The sequence below is a fragment of the Palaemon carinicauda genome, chromosome 42, assembly GCF_036898095.1.
Source record: "Palaemon carinicauda isolate YSFRI2023 chromosome 42, ASM3689809v2, whole genome shotgun sequence".
Lineage (NCBI taxonomy): Eukaryota > Metazoa > Arthropoda > Malacostraca > Decapoda > Palaemonidae > Palaemon > Palaemon carinicauda.
This window is the reverse complement of record NC_090766.1, coordinates 51,920,038-51,933,892: the sequence shown is the minus strand read 5'-3', so window position 1 is coordinate 51,933,892 and position 13,855 is coordinate 51,920,038. Positions and strand designations below refer to the sequence as shown.

Below are 13,855 nucleotides of genomic sequence, written 5' to 3'. Positions count from 1 at the left end.
TTAATAGTTTATATAGGACATATCTGTTTTTGACGTTGTTAATAGTTTATATAGGACATATCTGTTTTTGACGTTGTTAATAGTTTATATAGGACATATCTGTTTTGACGATGTTACTGTTTTTAGAATGATTTATTGTTAGTTTATTCTCATTATTTATTTATTTCCTTTCCTCACTTGGCTATTTTTCCCTGTCGGAGCCCTTGGGCGTATAGCATCTTGCTTTTCCAACTAGGGTTGTAGCTTGGCTAATAATAATAATAATAATAATAATAATAATAATAATAATATAAACTGAGGTCAATGCTTTTTCGTACTACTATATGGGCTGTTTTCCTGATACTATCGGACAGGCAACCTCTATGAAATAAGGGACGAACAAGATGTGTGTTGTTTGTATTCTTTATTTAGAGTATCAGATATTTCGTGTTAATTGTCATTTCCACATTATCGAAGCATTTGGTAGACAAGAAAGTTTTTCAGTTTCTTTAAAGTCTCCGTGCGAGCGGGAAGTTAGGTTGTAACTGGGAGACGAGGTGAATGCAACTAAACTTTATTAAACATTCATCGAGTTTATATACTGCCACTTGCGGGGAAGAAAGACAAAAAAAAAATGTTAAAGTTTGTGCTATTATTATTATTATTATTATTATTATTATTATTATTATTATTATTATTAGCTAAGCTACAACCCTAGTTGGAAAAGCAAGATGCTATAAGCCCAAAGGCTCCAACAAGAAAAAATTGGCCCAGTGAGGAAAGGAAATAGGGAAATAAATGAACGATATGAGAAGTAATGAACAATTAAAATCACATATTTTAAAAACAGTAACCACGTCAAAACAGATATTATATGTATAAACTATAAAACGACTTATGCCAGCCTGTTCAACATGAAAACATTTGCTGCCAATTTGAACTTTTGAAAAGTTCTACAACAAATAACAAACGAAAGTGCTTCTTCATATTTATACAATGTCTCTACACCTCGAGTGAATGTTCATGTCTACTCGAACACTAATAATTTTATTAGATACTGAACTTTATATCTACATTTTATTTTATCTCAACCTGCCAAGCATATCATCTTCCTTTAGGAAGAACTCGACTAATGTTTTTGTTTACCTATTTATTTATTTGTTAATTTGAAACCCAAACATTTGTTTACAACTTTCCCTTACAAGTATCCTTATGTAATGGATCATCTGAAGTGTCTTTAGAAGTTCTACTGTCGACATACTTGGCAATTTCTAATTACGAGCCATTACATTTAAATATACGTACACTCATTTTCAATATCTAATATATTCCGAAGACAATAGATTAATCGGAAGATTTGCTTTAATCTTTCTGGATTGCAATTTACTTTCTACCTAGTTCGTGTCTTTAACACACTCAGTTTTCTTTCCCATGTCTGATTTTTTTATAATAATAATAATAATGATAATAATAATAATAATAATAATAATAATAATAATAATAATAATAATAATAGTTTGATTTTAATAATAGTTTGATTTAAGATAATGGGCTGCCTCAGTGTCGTTAATTTTATGACGCTTTTTCTATTAATGTAATCTTCTTCTCAACGGCACTGCAATTTGCTAGTAAGTGTACTCTTCTCATTATCAGAAAAGATATATATATATATATATATATATATATATATATATATATATATATATATATATATATATATACCAGTAAATGAATTATCTCTTTACTTCAAAAGAGTACATTTTAATTTAAGTTTATGTACGAAGTTCAGTGGCGTTTCATCTACCTTTCTTGCTTGAGGGTACACTCGAGACACACCGTCTGTCTTATTTCTCTTCCCCTTGTTTTATATATATATATATATATATATATATATATATATATATATATATATATATATATATATATATATATATATATATATGAAAGACTTGTTTTAATATTGATTATCATCATCTCCTACACCTATTGACGCAAAGGGCCTCGGTCAGATTTCGCCAGTCGTCTCTATCTTGGGGATTTAATTCAATACTTTATTCGTTATCTCCTACTTCGCGCTTCATACTTACGTATGCTCTCTTAATGATGTTATTGCTCTTAAACTTCTCTTGAAGTCTATTTCCTTATTTCATTTTTTCACTGAGCTATTTTCCCTCTTGGAGCCCTTGGTTTTATAGCATCCTGTATTTCCAACTAGGGTTGTAGCTTGGCAAAACCAAAACCTTGGAGTAACTCGCCCAAAATGGTCGATTATGTAACTACGGAAATGACGTTTGTATCAGTCAACAGTAGAAATATCTAAATGATACAAGAGTCAGTAGGATTATGCAAATAGAAAATTGGTGTTGTATATATGAGTAGGTGAAAGGAGATGGAATAAGTGAGATGGTATATTGTAATGTTGAGATTGTGATTAAGTTGCTGGAAAGGAGTGTGGAAAGGCATATTTAAATGAGGGAAAGGTTCTAAAGGGATTTAGAAAGAGAAAGGATTGTTCCTTTGTTTAGGGGAAAATAATGGAGGAAGGTAATTATAAGTATTTATAGATGTGTAACATAAATTAGAAAGTTGCATAACTGGGAACGTCTGTTGTAGGATTATGATGGAAAAGGTAGGAAAAGAGGACAAATGCCGTTGTTGTAGATAAAGACGAGGATTTGTTATATCATATTATATCACAGGGAACTGGCTATCCTTTTGATGAATTTAGCCAATTAATTTTCTATGGATTTAGTCAGTTTATGGAAACCGAAAATGAAGAGGTCCTTTGTATCAATAGGCGTAGAAGGAGATGATATATATATATATATATATATATATATATATATATATATATATATATATATATATATATATATATATATATTGTATGTATGTATGTATGTATGTTTGTTTTTGTATGTATGTTTGTATTTGTATGTATGTATGTATGTATAAGGGCTGCTTTTCTGGTCCCATATTGCTGTGGAACCCTACTCTACTGGACCTTCCGTAATTGATTTTATCATATACATTCCAAGTCATTTCACACTGCATATTGCTCGTTTATTGTCAAATCTACACTATCGAAGAACTTGGAGAACAAGGTCTTCAGTTTCCTCTTGAAAGCCTTAATATCTTCAGTCTTTCGGGTATCTAGAGAACAGCTTATTGTACAGTATAGTCTTGGGTTGCATATCTGAAAGCTATAGAACCTTCAGTAGCAATATATCTTGGTATAATCATTTGAAACCATCTGTAACTATTCTCGTGTCACCACGATTTGTTGTCTGGACAAAATGTAGCAATTCTCTTATTTTGTACGTCCGGTTCTGGTAACTCAATGGTTTGTAGTATATATTTATAATACAATTCTTGCTGATCAAGGGTTTAGCATAATATAAGTGTGAAAACTTTGAAAGTAAAGGGAACGCAGGAACAAGAGATATTGTAGATATATTAATAAGAACCTGGGCCCGATATCTAGTAAGAGTTCGTGAAACTTGTGGTTTACCTCCGTCAACGAAGTTGGAAGGAGGTTATGTTTTCGCCCCTGCTTGTAATTTGTGTTCGTTTGATTGTGAATAGCTTCCTTGCCACAATTTTAATCGTAGAGTAATGAAACTTGCAGGGATTACCTGTTATGTTTGACTGTATTATTACAAGGATTGACCACTGTAACTCTACCTATTACACTCTACCTAAAGTTTAACTTAAGAAATTACAAAACTTATTGAACAGAGTCATGATATGACTTCATCATCTCCATTAGATTTAGTAGATTTGAGAACAAAGCCTTCAGAAGGATATTGGAAGTTAAATAGCAGAGCAGGATTAAAAATGAAATTAAGATTACTCGAGTGCCATATGTGGATGAGATCATGATGAGGGCTAGATGGAGATGGTTTGGTCAAGCTCTTCGCACTCCTCAAATGAGATTAGTTCACCAAACGTTCAGCTGGGCTCCACAAGGCACTAGAAGAGTTGGAAGACCCAGACGTACATGGCTGAGGACTATGAAGCGCGAAGTAGGAGATGATGAATGGAGCAGTGTTGAATTAAAAGCTCAATATAGAGACGACTGGCGAAATCTAACCGTGGGCCTTTGCGTCAATAGGCGTAGGAGGAGATGATGATGAGATGATTAAACAGAGGAGCAAGACTGATGAAAGGTGTCCAAATCCGAGAAAGAATAGCTCCTATACTAATTGGATTACCCTGACTTCCTATTGAAGCTAGATTAGAGTTTGAAATATGTGCAATGAATCGTCAAGTTAGCGAAACCGGACGTCCAAAATATCTAAGAGAATTGTTACATATCGTGCAGCCAACGAATCGTGTCGGCACGCGAATACTGGCAGACAATTTCAAGTTATTGGAGCCAAGATGTATCTCTACTGTAATTTCTACAGCTTTCAAATATGTGGCCCCAATTCTATACAAGTTCCCACTAGACATCCTTAAGACTAAAGATATTGAGGCTTTCATGAAGAAGCTGCAGACTTTCTTACTAAGTGCTTCCATTATGTGGATTTGACAATTAACATGGAATAAGCGGCTTGGTATTTTAAATACCCAAGAATATAGCCTATACGACAAATAAATCTTATAGGGCCTGTAGGAATAACAGGGTTTCCATGTGTAATAGGACCAGGAAAACGGACCTTAAATTAAAGTGAGTTGGAGATGCAGTTTGGAGGCTGTATGGTATGGAAGCTAATTCGTTGAACAATGATAATTTATAGTGAAAGCAAAACGTGTAGAGTATTTAGATAGCAGAAAGTACCTGGTCTCCGTGGTTATTACTGTATATCCGCCTGGAAGAAGTGATACAAGAAGTCAGGGAAATATCAAATGCTGAGGTAAAGTTGGGTGATGAGAAACTAGTCGTAATTGGAGTGTTTAATGGCAATCTTAACAGACGCCCTTTGGTTCGGAATATTAGCGAAAAACTTCAGAAACTAGTGAAAGTTTAAAGGTGCCGTGAGAGGAAAAAATTTGAAATTTAATGTAAGTATAACAAGATTGTTATCAAATTAATGTTTGATAACAAGAGAGATGAATAAATTGATGTTGATATGGAAGTGTGAAGACTGAAAATGTTTGCTATGAAATGTATTCCGAAGCATCGGATGATATTAGGACGAGAGAAAATGATTTAGATTAAGAAAAGCAGGTACAGTTGACTTCATTAATTCCGGTACACTTCCCTTGAAGCAATGGAAACGTTAGTGTACCGGGATTAATGAAGCCAACTGTACCAGAGTTTATGCAAAAGCTTTTGAGACAAAGAGGCTTATGTATGGAAGCCGAAGATTGTATGTATATATATAATATATATAATATATAATGTACAGTCGCACACTGGAATTCCTGGCACACATCATTCTGAGGAAGTGCATCCTGCCACATACACTTACTGTGTGTTGATAGAGATGGCAGAGGTGGTGGTCGGGGCTATACACAGAAACTCGCTATGCAGTAAGGGTGTGACAAGATGTCCTTCCTCACACACGTACATAGATACGCCCTTTTTCCTAATGATTGCAACCCCCCATAGTAGACATTATTCTTTCCCACTGTTATCCCTACATTAAGGGGTCGGTTTCCTGATGCAACCTGGTCAATGCCTTCTATCAAAGGCATCCTCTTCCACCAAACCTCTTCTGTACATCATCCTTCACTTTATCCCAACATCAAATTCTCTGCCTCCCTCTCAATCTTCTCCCCCTTAACAGGTTCCTCCCAAGCCCCTTCACTCCTCCCTAGCATCCATCCTCAACCCGTGGCCACTCTTTATCACCTCTGTAATCTTTACTACGCCTGCCTTTTTTCTTATTTCATCATTTTCCAATCTTCAAGCAGTGGACGGCCAGAATCCACCGCAGCATTATCATCCCTGTTCTTTGAAGCATTGGTTCCTCTTATTACTGTCTTATAGATCTTGACTTTTAGCTTGATTGGCATTTTCCGCTTCCACTGCCTCCCTCCACTTCACCCACTGCTTTTATCCTATTCTCAACTTCATCTTCACAACCTTTCTCCTGACTTAGGGTAGATCCCAAGTTTTAGATTGAACCTCCTGTTTTATAACTGAAGCTCTACTTTTATGTATGGTTATCCTGGCCCTACATTCCATACTGCTCACCATAACCTCAGTTTTATCCACATTTACCTTAAGCCACCCCTCTCCGAAGACTCCAACAAATCTACAACCGTTCTCTGTAAATCTTCATTTTCTACAGTATTCATCAAATCCTCTGCACTTGGACACACCATTCTATTTTATTGCTCTTCCTCTTGTTTTGTTAAAGTTTTTATAGTTTATATAGGAGATATTTATTTTAATGTTACTCTTAAAATATTTTATCTTCAATTGTTTCCTTTCCTCACTGGGCTATTTGGCTCTTAGCATCCTGCTTTTCCAACTAGGGTTGTAGCTTAGCAAATAACAACAACAACAACAACAACAATAACAATAAAAATAATAATAATAATATACAGTAGCAATTTTCACAACTTCATTTCTGATCTCATCACTTAAGACATCCATGACCAGCTCAAATAAAAATGGGCTTAATACTGACCTTTGGTGTAACCCAACCCTACCTTTAAAGGTTTTTGTATCCCCATGGTAAACAAATGACTACAATGTAAATCTACTTTTAAGAAATTAGATCAACAGTGCCACGGTGTGATCCCACAAATCGTTCTTCAGGAGTTTGGCTGCTTGGAAATTGAATATGAGATCTTGCATCTAAAAAGCTGCTGCTGATTATTATTATTATTATTATCATTGCTGTTGTTGTTGTTGTTATCATTATTACTTGATAAGATACAACCCTAGTTTGAAAAGGAAGATGCTATAAGCACAAGGGCTCCAACAGGGAAAAATTGCCCAGTGAGGAAAGGAAATAAGAAAATAAATAAACTATCAACAAGAAGTAATGAACAGTTAAAATGAAATATTTTAAGAAGAGGAAGAAAATTAAAATAATTCATTCATATATAAACTATAGAAAATTCACAAAACAAGAAGAGAAATAAGGTAGTATAATGTGCCCAAGTGTACCCTCAAGCAAGAGAACTCTACCCCAAAACTGTGGAAGACCTTGGTACAGAGGCTATGGCACTACCCAAGTCTGGAGAACAATGGTTTGATTTTGGAATATCCTTCTCCTTGAAGAGCTGCTTACCAAAGCTAGAGAGTCTATTCTACCCTTACCAAGGGAAAGTAGCTACTCAACAATTACAGTGCTGTAGGTAACCCCTTGATCGAAGAAGAATTGTTTGGTAATCTTAGTGTTATTAGGTATATAAGGACAGAAGAGAATCTGGAAAGAATAGGCCAGACTATTCGGTGTACGTGGAGGCAAAGGAAAAATGTTATTTTCATTAGTAAAATAAATTTTTGAATATACTTACCCGATAATCATGTAGCTGTCAACTCTGTTGCCCGACAGAAATCTACGGTCGGGATACGCCAGCGATCGCTATTCAGGTGGGGGTGCACACAACAGCGCCATCTGTGGTCAGGTACTCTAGTACTTCTTGTCAACACCACCTCAATTTTTTCCTCGGTCCACTGGTTCTCTATGGGGAGGAAGGGTGGGTCAATTAAATCATGATTATCGGGTAAGTATATTCAAAAATTTATTTTACTAATGAAAATAACATTTTTCAATATTAATCTTACCCGATAATCATGTAGCTGATTCACACCCAGGGTGGTGGGTGAAAACCAGTGTACATGTTAATCAAGAAGCTAAGTATCCCGTATTTTATTTTATTAGTTATTCAAAAATAACATAAAATAAATAAGTACCTGGTAAGGAAGACGACTTGAACCATTACTCTGCCTTTATTAAGTACGTCTTCCTTACTGAGCGTAGCGGTCCTCTTAGGATGCTGAACGACTCTTAGGTGCTGAAGTATAAAGGGCTGCAACCCATACTAAAGGACCTCATCACAACCTTTAACCTCGGCGCTTCTCAAGAAAGAATTGACCACCCGCCAAATCAACAAGGATGTGGAAGGCTTCTTAGCCGACCGTACAACCCATAAAAAGTATTCGAGAGAAAGGTTAAAAGGTTATGGGATTATGGGAATGTAGTGGCTGAGCCCCCGCCTACTACTGCATTCGTTGCTACGAATGGTCCCAGGGTGTAGCAGTACTCGTAAAGAGACTGGACATCTTTGAGATAGAATGATGCGAACACTGACTTGCTTCTCCAATAGGTTGCATCCATAACACTCTGCAGAGAACGGTTCTGTTTGAAGGCCACTGAAGTAGCCACAGCTCTCACTTCATGTGTCCTTACCTTCAGCAAAGCAAGGTCTTCTTCCTTCAGATGAGAATGTGCTTCCCTAATCAGAAGCCTGAATAGTAAGAAACTGAGTTCTTAGACCTTGGAAAAGAAGGCTTCTTGATAGCACACCATAAGGCTTCTGATTGTCCTCGTAAAGGTTATGACCTTTTTAGATAGTACCTAAGAGCTCTAACTGGGCAAAGTACTCTCTCCAGTTCGTTCCCCACCAAGTTGGACAGGCTTGGGATCTCGAACGACTTAGGCCAAGGACGTGAAGGAAGCTCGTTTTAGCAAAAAACCGAGCTGCAAGGAACATGTAGCCGTTTCAGATGTGAAAACTATGTTCCTGCTGAAGGTGTGGATCTCACTTACTCTTTTAGCTGTTGTCAAGCACACGAGGAAAAGAGTTTTTAATGTGAGGTCCTAAAAAGAGGCTGATTGGAGAGGTTCAAATCTTGATGACATAAGGAACCTTAGGACCACGTCTAGATTCCAGCCTGGAGTGGACAACCGACGTTCCTTTGAGGTCTCAAAAGACCTAAGGAGGTCCTGTAGATCTTTGTTGGTGGAAAGATCCAAGCCTCTGTGGCGGAAAACCGCTGCCAACATACTTCTGTAACCCTTGATCGTAGGAGCTGAAAGGGATCTTACGTTCCTTAGATGTAACAGGAAGTCAGCAATCTGGGTTACAGTGGTACTGGTTGAGGAAACTGCATTGGCCTTGTACCAGCTTCGGAAGACTTCCCCTTTAGACTGATAGACTCTGAGAGTGGATGTTCTCCTTGCTCTGGCAATCGCTCTGGCTGCCTCCTTCGAAAAGCCCCTAGCTCTTGAGAGTCTTTCGAAAGTCTGAAGGCAGTCAGACGAAGAGCGTGGAGGTTTGGGTGTACCTTCTTTATGTGAGGTTGACGTAGAAGGTCCACTCCTAGAGGAAGAGTCCTGGGAATGTCGACCAGCCATTGCAGTACCTCTATGAACTATTCTCTCGCGGGCCAGAGCGGAGCCAACCAACGTCAGCCGTGTCCCTTTGCGAGAGGCGAACTTCTGAAGTACCCTGTTGACAATCTTGAACGGCGGGAATGCATACAGGTCGAGATGGGACCAATCCAGCAGAAAAGCATCCACGTGAACTGCTGCTGGGTCTGGAATCGGAGAACAATACAACGGGAGTCTCTAGGTTATCGAGGTAGCGAACAGATCTATGGTTGGCTGACCCCACAGGGCCCAAAGTCTGCTGCAAACATTCTTGTGAAGGGTCCACTCTGTGGGGATGACCTGACCCTTCCGGCTGAGGCGATCTGCCATGACATTCATATCGCCCTGAATGAACCTCATTACCAGCGTGAGCTTTCGATCTTTTGACCAGATGAGGAGGTCCCTTGCGATCTAGAACAACTTCCACGAATGAGTCCCTCCCTGCTTGGAGATGTAAGCCAAGGCTGTGGTGTTGTCAGAGTCCACCTCCACCACCTTGTTAAGCTGGAGGGACTTGAAGTTTATCAAGGCCAGATGAACCGCCAACAACTCCTTGCAATTGATGTGAAGTGTCCTTTGCTCCTGATTCCATGTTCCCGAGCATTCCTGTCCGTCCAAAGTCGCACCCCAGCCCGTGTCTGATGCGTCCGAGAAGAGACGGCGGTCGGGTTTCTGAACAGCCAAAGGTAGACTTCCTTGAGAAGAAAGCTGTTCTTACACCACGCGAGAGTAGACCTCCTCTCTTCGGAAACAGGAACTGAGACCGTCTCTAGCGTCATGTCCTTTATCCAGTGAGCAGCTAGATGATACTGAAGGGGGCGGAGGTGGAGTCTCCCTAACACGATGAACAGGGCCAGCGATGAAAGTGTCCCTGTTAGACTCATCCACTACCTGACTGAGCATCGGTTCCTTCTCAGCATGCTCTGGATGCATTCTAGGGCTTGGTAGATCCTTGGGGCCGACGGAAAAGCCCGAAAAGCTCGACTCTGAAGATCCATACCCAGGTAGACAATGGTCTGGGATGGGACGAGCTGGGACTCCTCAAAATTGACCAGGAGGCCCAGTTCCTTGGTCAGATCCATAGTCCATCTGAGAATCTCCAGACAGCGACGACTTGTGGGAGCTCTTAAAAGCCAGTCGTCTGACGGAGCCGGACACAAGATCATGGTACTGCTGCACAGTCTGTGAACTGTCAACCATGGGGAAGCGAGGAAGTACAGTGACAACCCGAAGCTGTCTAGACTGTCTGGGTCGTACAGACAACTCCTTATCGGGTTGCTGAGGTTGCCGCACTGCGTCACAACAAGTCACTTCTGCTGGTTGTTGAACGTCTTCCCAGTGACACACTGACTCCGTAAACAAAAAATCCTCTAACAAGGACTAAGCTTGGACTGCATGTCTTGCAACACAGCTCAAGGTCTATGGGAGCAGGTGTGGTAACAGACGGGGTTAGCGACTGAAGTGGAACCATTACCTTCCCTGGAAGCATGTTATGCTTAAATAAAAGTCCATAGGAGGCTACGCAGCTAAAGGCTCCTCTCCAAATGACAGAGTCCTCAAGGGAATATCAGAAGGAGGGAGAATAGCACTTTCTCATCTACAGGAACCATATCCGAGAAAAGCTAAGTTCTCTCAGTGAGGGTTTCACTGGTGCAAAAGCAGCAGACTAGAAGGCAACGTTATGAAACTGCTTGACAGTCTAGTGAGTTGGCAACAACCAAAGATGTGTGACTGAGAAGCATGCGGTAAGGTATGCAGAGCATGCTGTATGTAGAGCATGCTGTAAGGTAAGCAGAGCATGTTGCATGGCGTGTGGCTTATGCTGCATGGGATGAGGCTCATGCTGCATGGGATGAGGCTCATGCTGCATGGTATGAGGCTCATGCTGCATGGGATGAGGCTCATGCTGCATGGGATGAGGCTCAAGCTGCAAGGGAAGAGGCTTATGCCGCATGCGTTGAGGAGGATGTCGCATAGTATGAGGCTCCTGCCTCATGGGTTGAGGCGGTTGCCGCATAGCATGAGGCTCCTGCCTCATGGTTTGAGGAGGATGCCGCATAGCATGAGGCTCCTCATAGCATGAGACTCCTGCCTCATGGGTTGAGGAGGATGCCGCATAGCATGAGGCTCCTGCCTCATGGGTTGAGGAGGATGCCGCATAGCATGAGGCTGCCTCATGGGTAGAGGAGGATGTCGCATAGCATGAGGCTCCTGCCTTATGGGTTGAGGAGGATGCCGCATAGCATGAGGCTCCTGCCTCATGGTTTGAGGAGGATGCCGCATAGCATGAGGCTCCTGTGATGTTCCTGCCTCAAGAGTTGCGTCTGCCTCAAGGGTTGAGGAGGTAGCTGCGCAGAGAGAGGCTCATGCTGTGAAGAATGCGGTTGCTGCATGCGTTGAGGCGGCTGCCTCATAGCATGAGGTTCCTCAAAAGTTGAGGCTCTTGCCTCAAGAGTAGAGGTTCTTGCCTCAAGAGTGGAGGTGGCTGCCGCAAGAGTTGAGGTTGCTGCCTCAAGGATGGTGGAGGTTGCCGCAACGCAAGAGGTTGCTGCATAGCGTTGGTATCTGGCAACTCCCAATGCGGCAGCTCACGCGTGGAGGTAGGTTGAGGAACCTCAACATCATACGTCTGGCAGGGTGGACTGCGCAGAGGTGGAGTTGAGGTTGCTGCCTCGAGGATGGTGGAGGTTGTCCACCGCAAGAGGTTGTTGCCTCGAGGATGGAGGAGGTAGTCGCAACGCATGAGGCTCCTACCTCAAGGGTAGAGGAGGTTGCTGCAAAGCATAAAGCTCCTGCCTCAAGTGTTGAGGAGGTTGCCGCGTGGCAAGAGGCTCCTGCCTCAAGGAAAGTGGAGGTTGCTGCACAGAGCTGGTATCTGGCAACTCCCAATGCGGCAGCTCACGCATGGAGGTAGCTTGAGGAACCTCTACATCATACGTCTGGCAGGCTGGACTGCGTAGAGGTGGAGGAGCGCTCGCAGGAGGAGGTGAGTTAACCTTCTCTGCCTGAAACTCCTGCATCAACACCGCAAGCTGAGACTGCATTGTCTGCAGCATAGACCACTAGAGTTTAAGAAAGACAACAACAAACGGAGCTACTGACCGTTGAGACTGAGGGTCTAAAACAGCTGGTGTGGCAACAGACGGAGCTACTGCCTGTTGCGATACCACCTTGCCTCTCTGGAGGTGTGCAGTTGTCGTACTGCAGCAAGTCCGAACTGACCCAGTGCTAATGGCTACACCTAGGAGTTGGACTTGCGCGGAAGGGACCGACTTGCACTTAAAAGCTGCAAGATTTGGTCCATGGTTTCTGCGAGAAACCTCTTCCGCAGACGAGGAATAAAAGGGCTCTCTCGTCTTTGTGTGGGTGGGGTGATCACGTCGGCAACGTGTGTAGATACACCCGAAACCACGGAGGGAAACGTCTGTTCGTCGATCAAGGCCTGCTGAACCCATAAGTCCTTCGACATTACTTCTCCCCTGGGCTTGGGAGCTTGTAAGAGGTCCCAGACTAGGCGAACAACTGGCACAAACAGACGAACTCTCGAACGCAACACTGTAACACTTTGCGCTTATCACTTTATCACTTTTGATTTTCTGTTTGCACTTATTTCACTGAACTCGAAACTTTAAGTGGTTTGTACCTGAAACACGCAATTCTATCCTTCCTTAAAAGTTAGTAATTGCGAAAACAGAATTACAATGTAACAGAAAAAATATAATGAAAGATAAATAATTCAGTGGCTGGAAAGAGACTAAACACTAGATCAAATAAACTACGTTTAAAATCTCTCACCGCATAAACCTTGAGAACAAGAATAAAACTCTAGAAACGTTTACCTTCTTCCCCTAAAGAGACTAGGGAGAAGAGCAAAAACGATAACAACGTTACTCGCTTGAACGAAACGTTTATCCTCCTCTCTCTCCCTCCGTCTCTATCTCTCTCTCTTGACTTAGAACCTGAGAGATGAGCCCAATCATATATATCGTTAAAACATATTATTGTTAAAGGAAAAAAACAAAGATTTCCCAAATAAAAAGTTCCTTTATTAGAATTAAAACCATTAAGCTAAGAAAGAATGAACAAAACGCTAGAATCGGTTTACTCTTACTGCAACGTGACACCGTGAAAATTCTCTCTCTATCGTAACGATAGAGCGCAAGTTGAACGTTCTGAACGTCAACAACTGCAGAGACAAAACAAAACGTTAGTTCAACTTTGAAAACAGTACGAGACTATCAAAGAAATTCTTTCAAAAACATTAAAATAGCATAATATGTTAACAGGTAAAAACAAAATGACGGGCTCAATGTTAATTAACTTCGGTACCAAGAAAAGACCGCCTACTATTAGGAAAGGTCGAATATAAACAAATATAAAAATTAATTTTAATAAGTTTATAATAAAAGGAAGTTAATCGAGGAGGCCTATAAAAGGCGGAGAGATATAAAATAAATCTATAACTTTTGTTAAGCAAAATTAAGAAAGAGAGTCTATACTCTCTTAGACACCAACACTTCCGTCTAAGGGAAGGGTCGGCCATTTAAAAGTGAAAGAGAGTTCATACTCTCTTCGTCACCATAATTAATCAAATT

The 13,855-nt window shown here is 40.7% G+C and overlaps 1 protein-coding gene across 2 annotated transcripts in view; it reads left to right on the top strand.

Annotated features, from left to right (window-relative positions):
* The window catches only part of LOC137632986 (protein spaetzle 4-like), a 91,948-nt gene that overhangs the window by 54,439 nt on the left and 23,654 nt on the right, over positions 1-13,855 (top strand). The gene's annotated exons all lie outside the window — the stretch shown is intronic.